We start from the raw sequence: 10,272 nt of genomic DNA on the forward strand, positions 1-10,272 counted from the left end.
GGGAGGGGGGGCGGGGTATGGTGGGAGATGTAGAGCTTTAACTTATCCCCCCATCAAATTATTGGGGGATGGGATAAGAAGGGAAGAATCCTGTGGGCTGAAAGCAGAGATTCCCAGGCTTCCCCTGAGCCAGATGAATTTTGTCTACCCCCTTTCCTGAAGGAATGTCCTCACATTCTTACTTAGCAATAGTCACTGTGAGGTACTTAGCAATAATCACTGTGAATGTTGTTGAAATCTAGCATTCCAGTGTCTCCCATATCTTTCAGATATGAGTTTTATTTCCAAGAGGGGAGAATATTTACCTTTCCTACTACTACAAAGAACACTTCACCTCTTGGAAGAATTTAATGTGTGTTTAATTAATTAAGTAGAATTGAAGCATGTTAAACAGTATCTTACTTATATCACACTTTTTTCTTTGATATATTAGATAATGATTTGGTGATAGGTTAACTGATACTTTTATTTTTCCTGACATTTGGATACTTGGTAGAAATGATCAGTTAAAATTCTATTATACAGAATGGAAGACGAGCTGAAGAAGATTGATTTATTTTGCAGACTATAAACTTTGAAATACATAGCATAAGCAACTATTTTAATTTTATTTTACATTTTTCAGTTGATCCTAATTGCAATTGAGGTCAACAAATGAGTTTTCCTATAGACATGGTGAATTTTGTTTCAATAAATCTGTTTGAAATCTTCAGTAATTTAAAAAACTGTTTACAATTAAACATAAAGAACAGTTTTAAAAACACATTTTTTACTCCCATTTAAAATGAATTTTTTAATGCTTTTCAACCAGCATTGACAGTTTTAGAGCACTTACTATTTCATTAGCAGAATTCTGACCACAGGGAAGAAGAAAATAAGTAATACTGAAATATTAGCCTACGTGATTGTTATAGAAACCCTGAAAATTATTCAAAATAGGCTTTGTGATATAGAAATTGAGATCTCAGGGTAGAAATTTGAAGATTCAGATCTCCAAAATATCATTATAGTTTTTTCCACTCTTAAACACTACTACACGGTGTTACTTACCTTCTCTCTCATTTAAAATGACACTAGTTCAATTTAATAATCTTACCCCAAAAGTGCACTCCATCATTCTTCAAAATTTTATTTTTTTCTAATTCAAACACCTACACACACATTCATACAATTTCAATTTCTTATATACCAGTGGAAGATAGTAGCAGTAAATGTTAGATAGTCCTAATATACATTGTTTACAACCAATTTCCAATAGACCAAATAGAGAAGAGGGGACCTGAGTAGAAATATATGAGAAAAACTCCTTTCCCAAAGTGGCATGGAAGATCAGGTACTGAAGTAGGCAGTATCCTAGTAGGAAATGAGTTTATTGTATTATATAAAGTGCGTGTTGTGAGTTCTGCTTTCATTTAAGATGCAGAAATTCACAGGTGAAATGTTCACACGACAAGTAAAACTTGGATCACTGCAGATGGTGACTGCAGCCATGAAATTAAAAGACACTTACTTCTTGGAAGAAGTTATGACAAACCTAGATAGCATATTCAAAAGCAGAGACATTACTTTGCCAACTAAGGTCCATCTAGTCAAGGCTATGGTTTTTCCTGTGGTCATGTATGGATGTGAGAGTTGGACTGTGAAGAAGGCTGAGCACCAAAGAATTGATGCTTTTGAACTGTGGTGTTGGAGAAGACTCTTGAGAGTCCCTTGGCCTGCAAGGAGATCCAACCAGTCCATTCTGTATTTCTTGGAAGGAATGTTGCTAAAGCTGAAACTCCAGTACTTTGGCCACCTCATGAGAAGAGTTGACTCATTGGAAAAGACTCTGATGCTGGGAGGGATTGAGGGCAGGAGGAGAAGGGGACGACGGAGGATGAGATGGCTGGATGGCATCACTGACTCTATGGACGTGAGTCTGAGTGAACTCCGGGAGTTGGTGATGGACAGGGAAGCCTGGCATGCTGCGATTCATGGGGTCGCAAAGAGTCGGACATGACTGAGTGACTGAATTGAACTGAAAACTTGGAAAATACACAAAAATTGTAAGTTTTCTTGAGTCCACTACAGAGCCAAAGTTTCAAGTCAACCGGGTTAACTGACTTGGGAACAATGACAAGCTTTTCTAACAGGAGGTGAGGACCAGAAAACTTTTTCACATCTGGCAGTATGCAAGACGGGGCTGTCACAGAAGCAGGTAAGAAATAATTCAGATACATCAGTAAACCATTAAAGGCTGAGATTGGACTAACTGGACAGTTTAGAAAAGAAACTGTGACCTTAGGACATAAGGGGAGTTCACAGTCACTCACTAACTCTGTTTTTACAGGCTTTTTACTGGGTGCACATGAAGAGATTGGTGGGGAAACCAAAGAATAGAGTCTCTTGGTGGCAGGAGCATCTGGGAGCTTATTGATTGTTCCTAGAGACCAGAAAAAAATGCTACTCATATCCGGGGACTGTTCTTTTTATCAAAGAAAACTTTCAACTACTAGGGGAAGAGAGAAAACATTATGGTCCTCAGGGTTCCAAAAAGTGCTCCAGCTTCTGGGGTGGGGGGTTGGGAGAGGCAGAAGTGAACTCATTGGCCTCCAGGCAATGAGTAGATAAGCCTCTTAGACTTAGAAAGTCTGCTACCATTTGGGGAAAAGTGGGAAAGTTTCTCCCGCTCAAGACCACCACAAACACAATGTAGAGTTTAGTTTATTAAAATGTCAGGGAAGTGTGCAATTTCCTTGGTTCGTTTTTGCCACTGCAAAAATTTGAAGCGACAGATGGAGCTGTGTTATAGCTCAGTTTTATTAGGGAAAACAAAAGATAGTACACTCTGGAGGAGTGAGAGTGGACCGACCCAAGAGACAAGAGAAGAGAGGCCTCAATCCTTCTAGGCCTCTTCCTTTTATACGTTTGTCTCTTCCCCCCAAGCCTGCCCTGTGTAAATTGGGCTAGCCAGGAGGGTTGTTTGTTTTACTTGAGGTCCCCACTCTGGTCCTAGGACCTTCCTTTGTTCTATTTTTGCAGGCTTTTCCCTTCTTTGTCTTTTAGCCACTGCCATTTTGACTCCTTTTTCTTATTCTAACTACCTAACATTCCCCCCTCAAGAGATGGGAGGACCAATTCTTTGGGGATACAGCCATTGAGGTCTCTCTGGTGAACTGGGATGGCAAGGGGCATTGGGCCTCCCCCTCTTGTTAGTCTCAAGCCTCAGAGTCCTTATAGCAGTGTCCATCTAAGGGTGAATTATATTTTCCACTGTAAGCTATAGTTTTATGTATCCTTGTTGAACTGGTATTGCATGTTGTAGCTTGTTGACGGGTGTATCAAGTGTCTTCTTCTGTTCCTTTCACGGCTTGACTCACAATTAGTGAATCCAGGAGTTGTCTCCTGGTACTTCGATGGCTATGAGGGTAGAGAGTATTACGAGGTAGGGGTCCTCCCATGTGGGCTGGAGTTGAGCCTTTGGGGACTCATCTTTCCAGATTTTAATTAGGACTTGAGTCCCTGGAGCATATAGTGATGACTCTTTAGAATCTTTTGGGTCCTGGTTGACAACCCACAAGTGTATATCCTGTTGGAATTGCCCAAAGGCCATGGTATAAGACTCTGGATCTAGGAAGAGGACATTGACATAACCAAAGGTCATATAGCATCTCATAAATACTAAGACTGACCTGTTCCTTAGAAGCAATACAGATACAGAGGAGAGCTATTGGTAAAGACTCCTTCCATCCCAGGAAGGTCTCTTGGTTTATCTTTTTTTAGTTGATTTTAAGAATTGTTTGGCTCTTTCTATTTTTCCTGAAAATTGAGGCCTCCATGAACAATAGGAAGAATAAATAATGCCCAATGTTTTAAAAACCCTTTGGGTGACCTTAGAAGTAAATGATGTTCCATTGTCACTTTGTAATGATGTGGGCAGACCAAATCTTGGAATGATTTCATGGAGCAGTTTTGTTTGTTTGTTTTAACCACCTCCTCAGCTTTCTCAGTGGTGGGAAAGCTTTTAATCAATCCTGTGAACATATCTATCATGACTAGTAGGTATTTATACCCTTGAGAAACTGGCATCTGGGTGAAGACCATCTCCAAGTCTTCTCCTGGGTAGGTCCCATGTCATTGGATGGGCTGGGCCAGCTGGGGTCTTTGAGCTCCTTGGCGGTTGTTTAATTGGCAAATGAAACAAGAGGAGACCACTTGTCTTATAGCTGTTTGGAGCCTGCTGCTCTGAAAGATCTTTCTAGTAATCTTTGGAGGGCCTTCTCCCCTAAATGAGCGGTGACATGTAAGGAGTTAACCAATTTCTATTGGAGGTTCCCAGGCAGAAAAAGGAGTCCCTCTTTGAACTACCCCATATGATCATCTTAAAAGCCTTCACTCTTAGCTTTAAGAGTCTCCCCTTCAGTATATGAAGGAGTTTCTAGCAAATTAGTCTGTGGAACTAAGGTGGCAATCCCTTGGTTTTTCTATTAGGTCAGTTTTCTGAAATGCTGCTCTCTTAGCTTCCTGATTGTCTACTTGGTCCCCTTGTGCCACTTCCATGCTCCCTTTTTGGTGTCCTTTAGAACAGGAGACTAAAACCTCGGTGGGCAGATCGACTACCTCCAAGAGCCTAAGGATTTGATCACCATATTTGATTGTGGACCTTTGGGTGGTCAAGTGGCCTCTTTCTTTCCAAATAGCAACATGTGCGTGTAGCACCAGAAAGGCATCTTTGGAATCAGTGTAAATGGCTACTCGTTTCCTTTTCCCAGCTCTAAAGTTCGAGTTAAGGCTATGAGATCAGCTAACTGGGCTGAAGTACCTTGTGGCAATGGCAACCCACTCCAGTACTCTTGCCTGGAAAATCCCATGGACAGAGGAGCCTGGTAGGCTGCAGTCCATGGGGTAGCTAAGAGTCGGGCACGACTGAGCAACTTCACTTTCACTTTTCACTTTCATGCTTTGGAGAAGGAAATGGCAACCCACTCCAGTGTTCTTGCCTGGAGAATCCCAGGGACGGGGGAGCCTGGTGGGCTGCCGTCTATGGGGTCACACAGAGTCGGACACGACTGGAGCCACTTAGCAGAGCAACCTGGTGGCAAAGGTTTAGCCTCTATGGTCTCAAAATTGGAGACTACTGCATATCCAGCTCTTCTTTTCCCATCCAAGACAAAGCTGCTTCCATCAGTGTACCAGATTTCCTCAGGATCAGTCAGAGGATCTTCTGACAATCTCTCAGGGTTTTGTCCAGTGGTCCGAAGTTTCTAGGTAAGAGTGAAAGGGGAGAGAGCCCTTGGAGGTAGGCAGGAGGGTAGCTGGGTTAAGAACCTCACAAGGGGATATAGTCAGGCCTGGATTTTCCAACAGCACTACTTGATATGTGAGGATCCTTTGATCAGACATCCATAAATGGCCTCTCACATTTCAGAGTTGTATCACTTGGTGGCTGGTAAAAACAGTTAATTCACTCTGAAGAGAGTTTTAAAGCATCTTCTATCAGGGCTGCAGTAGCTGCAGATTTTTGAAGGCAGGGAAAAATCTCTTCCCAATAGGGAGGAGGACACTTAGGGACCACTGGAAACTACTGGGAAAATATTTGTCCACCCAAGCAACAATGAAGTGTTCAGGTGAATATTTTTGTAACTGTTTTTTCTGTAGCACCCAAAATAGTACAGGTTTGAGAGGTGAAGGCTCTGGAGTAGATCAGGACAGAGTAGGTAGCCTGTATGTCAATCAAGAAATTCTCAGACTTACCTGCCACACCCAGTTGCACCCTTGGCTCCAGTCCTGTGATGGTCACCTGCGACAGGTGGGCTGGCTGGAGCAGGACGCTTCAGTCCTGATGTCTTTGGCCCAATGTCCCACCTCTCTACACATTAGGCATTTGCCTCGTGCTTTGTCCTTAAGGACTCGGGGTTTGCCATAGGGCTTCCCTGGAGGGTGGCAGGCAGCTGGGCATGCCTTGTCTCTTTCCTTTTCTCCCTTTCCTTGGCCTAGGCCTCCTTGTCCTGTTCTCTCTTATAAAAGGTATTGGTGGTTGTCTGGACCATCTCATCAGGGGCCTGCTGCTGGAGCTGTTGTTACTTTATTCTGATGTTTGATGTACATTGGAACAGGAATTTGTCCTTTAAAATCACCTGTCTCATAAGAGTCTGAGTCCAGATTGGTAAACTTTTGGAGGGCCTCTTTTAGACTTTCCAGAAAGGCAATTGTATTCTCACTGGACTCTTGAGTTATTGCTGAGATCAAGCACAGCACCATAATTAATAGGCTTCCTTCTATTTCCATGGGTGGACTTCCTTAGGGGTGAGTCTTTCTGAAGCTTATCCTACCCAGTACTGTTGCAACCTGAGAGCTGGGCATCCCCAGGTCAGGTGCAGATCCCCAGGCTGGTTGAGGCATGACAGCCTCCTGGAGATCTAATTCCCAGGCAGGTCGAGGCATGTAGACCTTCTGAGACTCCTGGACTGATGGATCCCTGAGCAGGTTGAGGCATGACAATCTTTTGAGGACCAGATCCTTAAGCAGGTTGAGGCAGGTCGACCTCCTGGGACCCCTAGACCGGAATTGGGCATCCGCAAGGTCTCCAGGGTATCCAGTGCTAGATAGGATTAAGGGGTTGTAATCTTATCTCATTGCTGTTTTGTCCACTGTAGATGGGAATATTTACCATGATGTAAAGTAATCCAAATCTGCTGAGACTCGGAACCTGGTGAAATAGCCATAGAATTATCCCCTTATTGCTCTGAGGGAATGTAAGTCACTGATTTCCTCCACTAGTCCTCCATAAGAGCAGTTTACAGTTTTTCCAATGGTAAACATTTCATTGTCATAGATCCACTTTAGGCAATAACAGAAGTAATGACAAAGGAGTGGGTTATCTGGTCATGTTAGAGGCATTAATAGTATTTTAATAATAGGCTGGGTGGATCATGTTGCCAAAAGAGGCAGGGTCCTGGTTGTAGGAGTTAGTAAGTGGCTTAAGAACAAATTGATAAGAGGCAATAGACCAGATGTTCCATTAAAGTGGAGTGGAGATTTGATCAAGGGGTATGCTTGTAAATTTAGGAGAAGGGTGGTAAAACGGCCTTCAGGGCTAACTCTCAAAGTGGCAAACATTGTCCCCGGAAGGCCAATTGCCCTTGAAGGGATTCCACCAACAGATGGACTTCTAGCAGGCATTGTGTGCCTGACACCCACCCTAGTGGGTTCACTGAGAGATGAACATGTTGTTGCGCATGTTGTAAGGAACAGGGAAGATGAAGGCCTGAATATCAGGGATTGGATATTATACAGTATTTCCCTCCCAAGGGCCAGCTATTTTCTGGTTGTCCCTCAAGAAGATTGTAAAGGCAATATTGTGGCCACAGACAAGGCTCAGGAAGAGAGCATGAAACAGGAAGGAAGGGGCAGGGCACAACTTTTGAAAGAATGACGTAGCCCAAGGCCATAACATAAACCAATTAATATCAAATGAGTCCAAGATGACAAGTCAAATTCAAATGAACCTTGATCTTCAATCTGCAAGCTAAATGACACAACCAGAGGTAACAGGCAGTTCCAAGACACTGTCAATTGTTGATTCCCCAATTATTGGAATGATCTTCCTACTCATTAGCATATTAAATGACCCAGCTCAGAAAAAAAACAACCACACCACATTCCTTGGCCACAGCACTTGCCCTCTCCATGGCCCACACCCTGTGGAATGTGCTTCTCTCTGCTGCTGCTGCTGCTGCTAAATCGCTTCAGTTGTGTCTGACTCTGTGCGACCCCACCAGGCTCCCCCGTCCCTGGGATTCTCCAGGCAAGAACACTGGAGTGGGTTGCCATTTCCTTCTCCAATGCATAAAAGTGAAAAGTGAAAGTGAAGTCACTCAGTTGTGCCCAACTCTTGGCGACTTCATGGACTGCAGCCTACCAGGCTCCTCCAACCATGGGATTTTCCAGGCAAGAGTACTGGAGTGGGTTGCCATTGCCTTCTCCAGTGCTTCTTTCTAAGTCTGAACAAATCCACCTCTTACCTATAGCTGTGTCTCTCACTGAATTTTTTTGCAATGAGACATCAAGAGTTTGAGCCTCATTAGGTCCTAAAATCAGGCACCATGGGTTTTGGCTGGGCTCAAGTCCCAGGAGAGAGGGAGAGCGTAGCTGAAGGATGGGAGGAAAAAGCAATGGGAAAAACATGCCAAGGAATCCCCTTCATAACCTGCCAGAAAATCTGCTAAATACCTGACCTCTGCTCACAGTTTTCATTGACTTGATCCTTGGTACAAAGAAGATTAATTACAGAAGAACCCCCACCCACTTTGGAAACATCTACTGGGGCCCAGCAGATAGGGGAGCTTTTGGGACACACTGAGGAGTATCCCCTGCCAGATTTCCTCAATTGCAATCACAGTCGTTAGCCTGTTCATGGGGGGTTTGAGGAAACAAGAAACAAGGGATTGTAAAGGAATTAAGATTTTGTTAGCCATGTGTTCTTCCAGCCATAGGAGCGAGGACCTCCTACCTTAACAGGAGTTCTTCTGGAAACTGAGACTGAGCCGTGTGAGCTTTCTGCTGAGTTTGCTTTTGCTGTCCTGGTTTCTAGCATGTTGGGCTTCTTGTCATTTCTAATGTGTTGGGTTCTCTTTGTGTTCAGCTTCCACCATAGGAGCTTTCACTGAGTTGGGCTTCTGCTCTGCTTGGCTTCTGTCTCGCGGGAGCCAAACCAAGTTTGCTTCAGCCAGGTTAAATCTGAATCACGGCACCATAGATGTGTAATTTCCTCGGTTCTGTCTCACTACAGCAAAAACTTGAAGTAATGGACAGAGTGGTGTTATAGCTCAGTTTTATTAGGAAAAACAAGGAGACTACACCTTGAGGAGTGAAAACAGGATGACCCAAAAGACAAGAGAAGAGAGGCCTCAATCCTTCTAGGTTTCCTCCTTTTATACATTTGTTTCCTCCCCCCTGAGCCTGCCTTTTGTAAATTGGGCTAGCCAGGAGGGCTGTTTGTTTTACCTGAGGTCTTCACTCTGGTCCTTGGACTTTCCTTTGTTCTATTTTAACGAGCTTTTTCCTTCTTTAGCCAGCGCCATTTTGGACTCCTTTTTCCTATTCTAACTACCTAACAAAAAGATTGAGAAAAATCTCAGGAACTGAATGAACATCTCAACATCAAGGCTAAGTGCATAGAATTTGCCTTATTTTATTTTTTATTTTATTATTACCTCTCCTACAGTCTTTTCATCTGAAATCTGTATTGATTGAATGATTGTCTTCCTGTAGCTATACAAATGTCATACTAGTTAATTTCATTCCCAACTCTTTGATGACCTGTTCTGTTTTACTGTCTTTTCCTTTTTACTATTTTCTTCTCTTTTGTGTTTCAGTGTAGACATTTTCTACTTACCTGTCTACAAGTTAACTTTTCCTTTTCTCTGCTAAGTGTGCTAAAGATTTATCGTTATTCATTTCTTTGTTTTTTTTTTTTCATTTTTAAAATCTTTTTTGATTTATCATTATTCATTTCTGAATGTGTTTTTTTTTCCTAGAATTTTTATGTGGCCTCTATTACTAATTTCCTAATTAACAACCTTCATTATTAATTTCTTTCTGTTCAAATACTTCATCCTTTCATGTACATTGTCTGTTGTTGTTTTTTTTTCTTTTAATAGACCCTTAATATATTGGCAATAGTTATTCTACAGTTCCTGTCTGATAGTTCTACTATTTCTGTTATCTCTGATTCTGATTCTGTTTTATTAGTATTATTTCTTGTTTGGGCTTTTTTTCAGAATTTTTTTATTACATGTCTATTATCATGTGTAAAACAAGTAGAAAATAAAGTCGGTAAAGTTTATGGCTAGAAATGGACATATATCTTCTGCCAGGCCATTCAAGTGGATGAGTTGATTTAGTCTAGTCAATTTAGGTTTTGTTGTTGCTAGAGTCACTTCTAATGTATGTATTGATTGATGTCACATGATACCACGTGAGACACAATTTACTTAAAACCAGAGCCTGAGATAGAGATTCTTGAATAGATGATTTCTTGAGGAGTGCTGTCAGGAGAAGGGAGTGAGCAAAACAGGCTATTGGAAAAAAGGTAAATAATATACAGTTTAAGACAAATTTAGCTCAAGTATAATCTTATGGGGGAATCTGGAGTATGAGTTGCAAGACAAAGTTTGTCTACCTAGAGACAAGGCAACCAGGGTCAATGATTGGCATAAGATCACCCACTGGGGACAAGATACAGCTTCTCAGGCATCTCTAATGGGGATAGTTTCTATCTGGTATGCTCAA

The sequence above is a fragment of the Budorcas taxicolor genome, chromosome 5, assembly GCF_023091745.1.
Source record: "Budorcas taxicolor isolate Tak-1 chromosome 5, Takin1.1, whole genome shotgun sequence".
NCBI classification, from domain to species: domain Eukaryota; kingdom Metazoa; phylum Chordata; class Mammalia; order Artiodactyla; family Bovidae; genus Budorcas; species Budorcas taxicolor.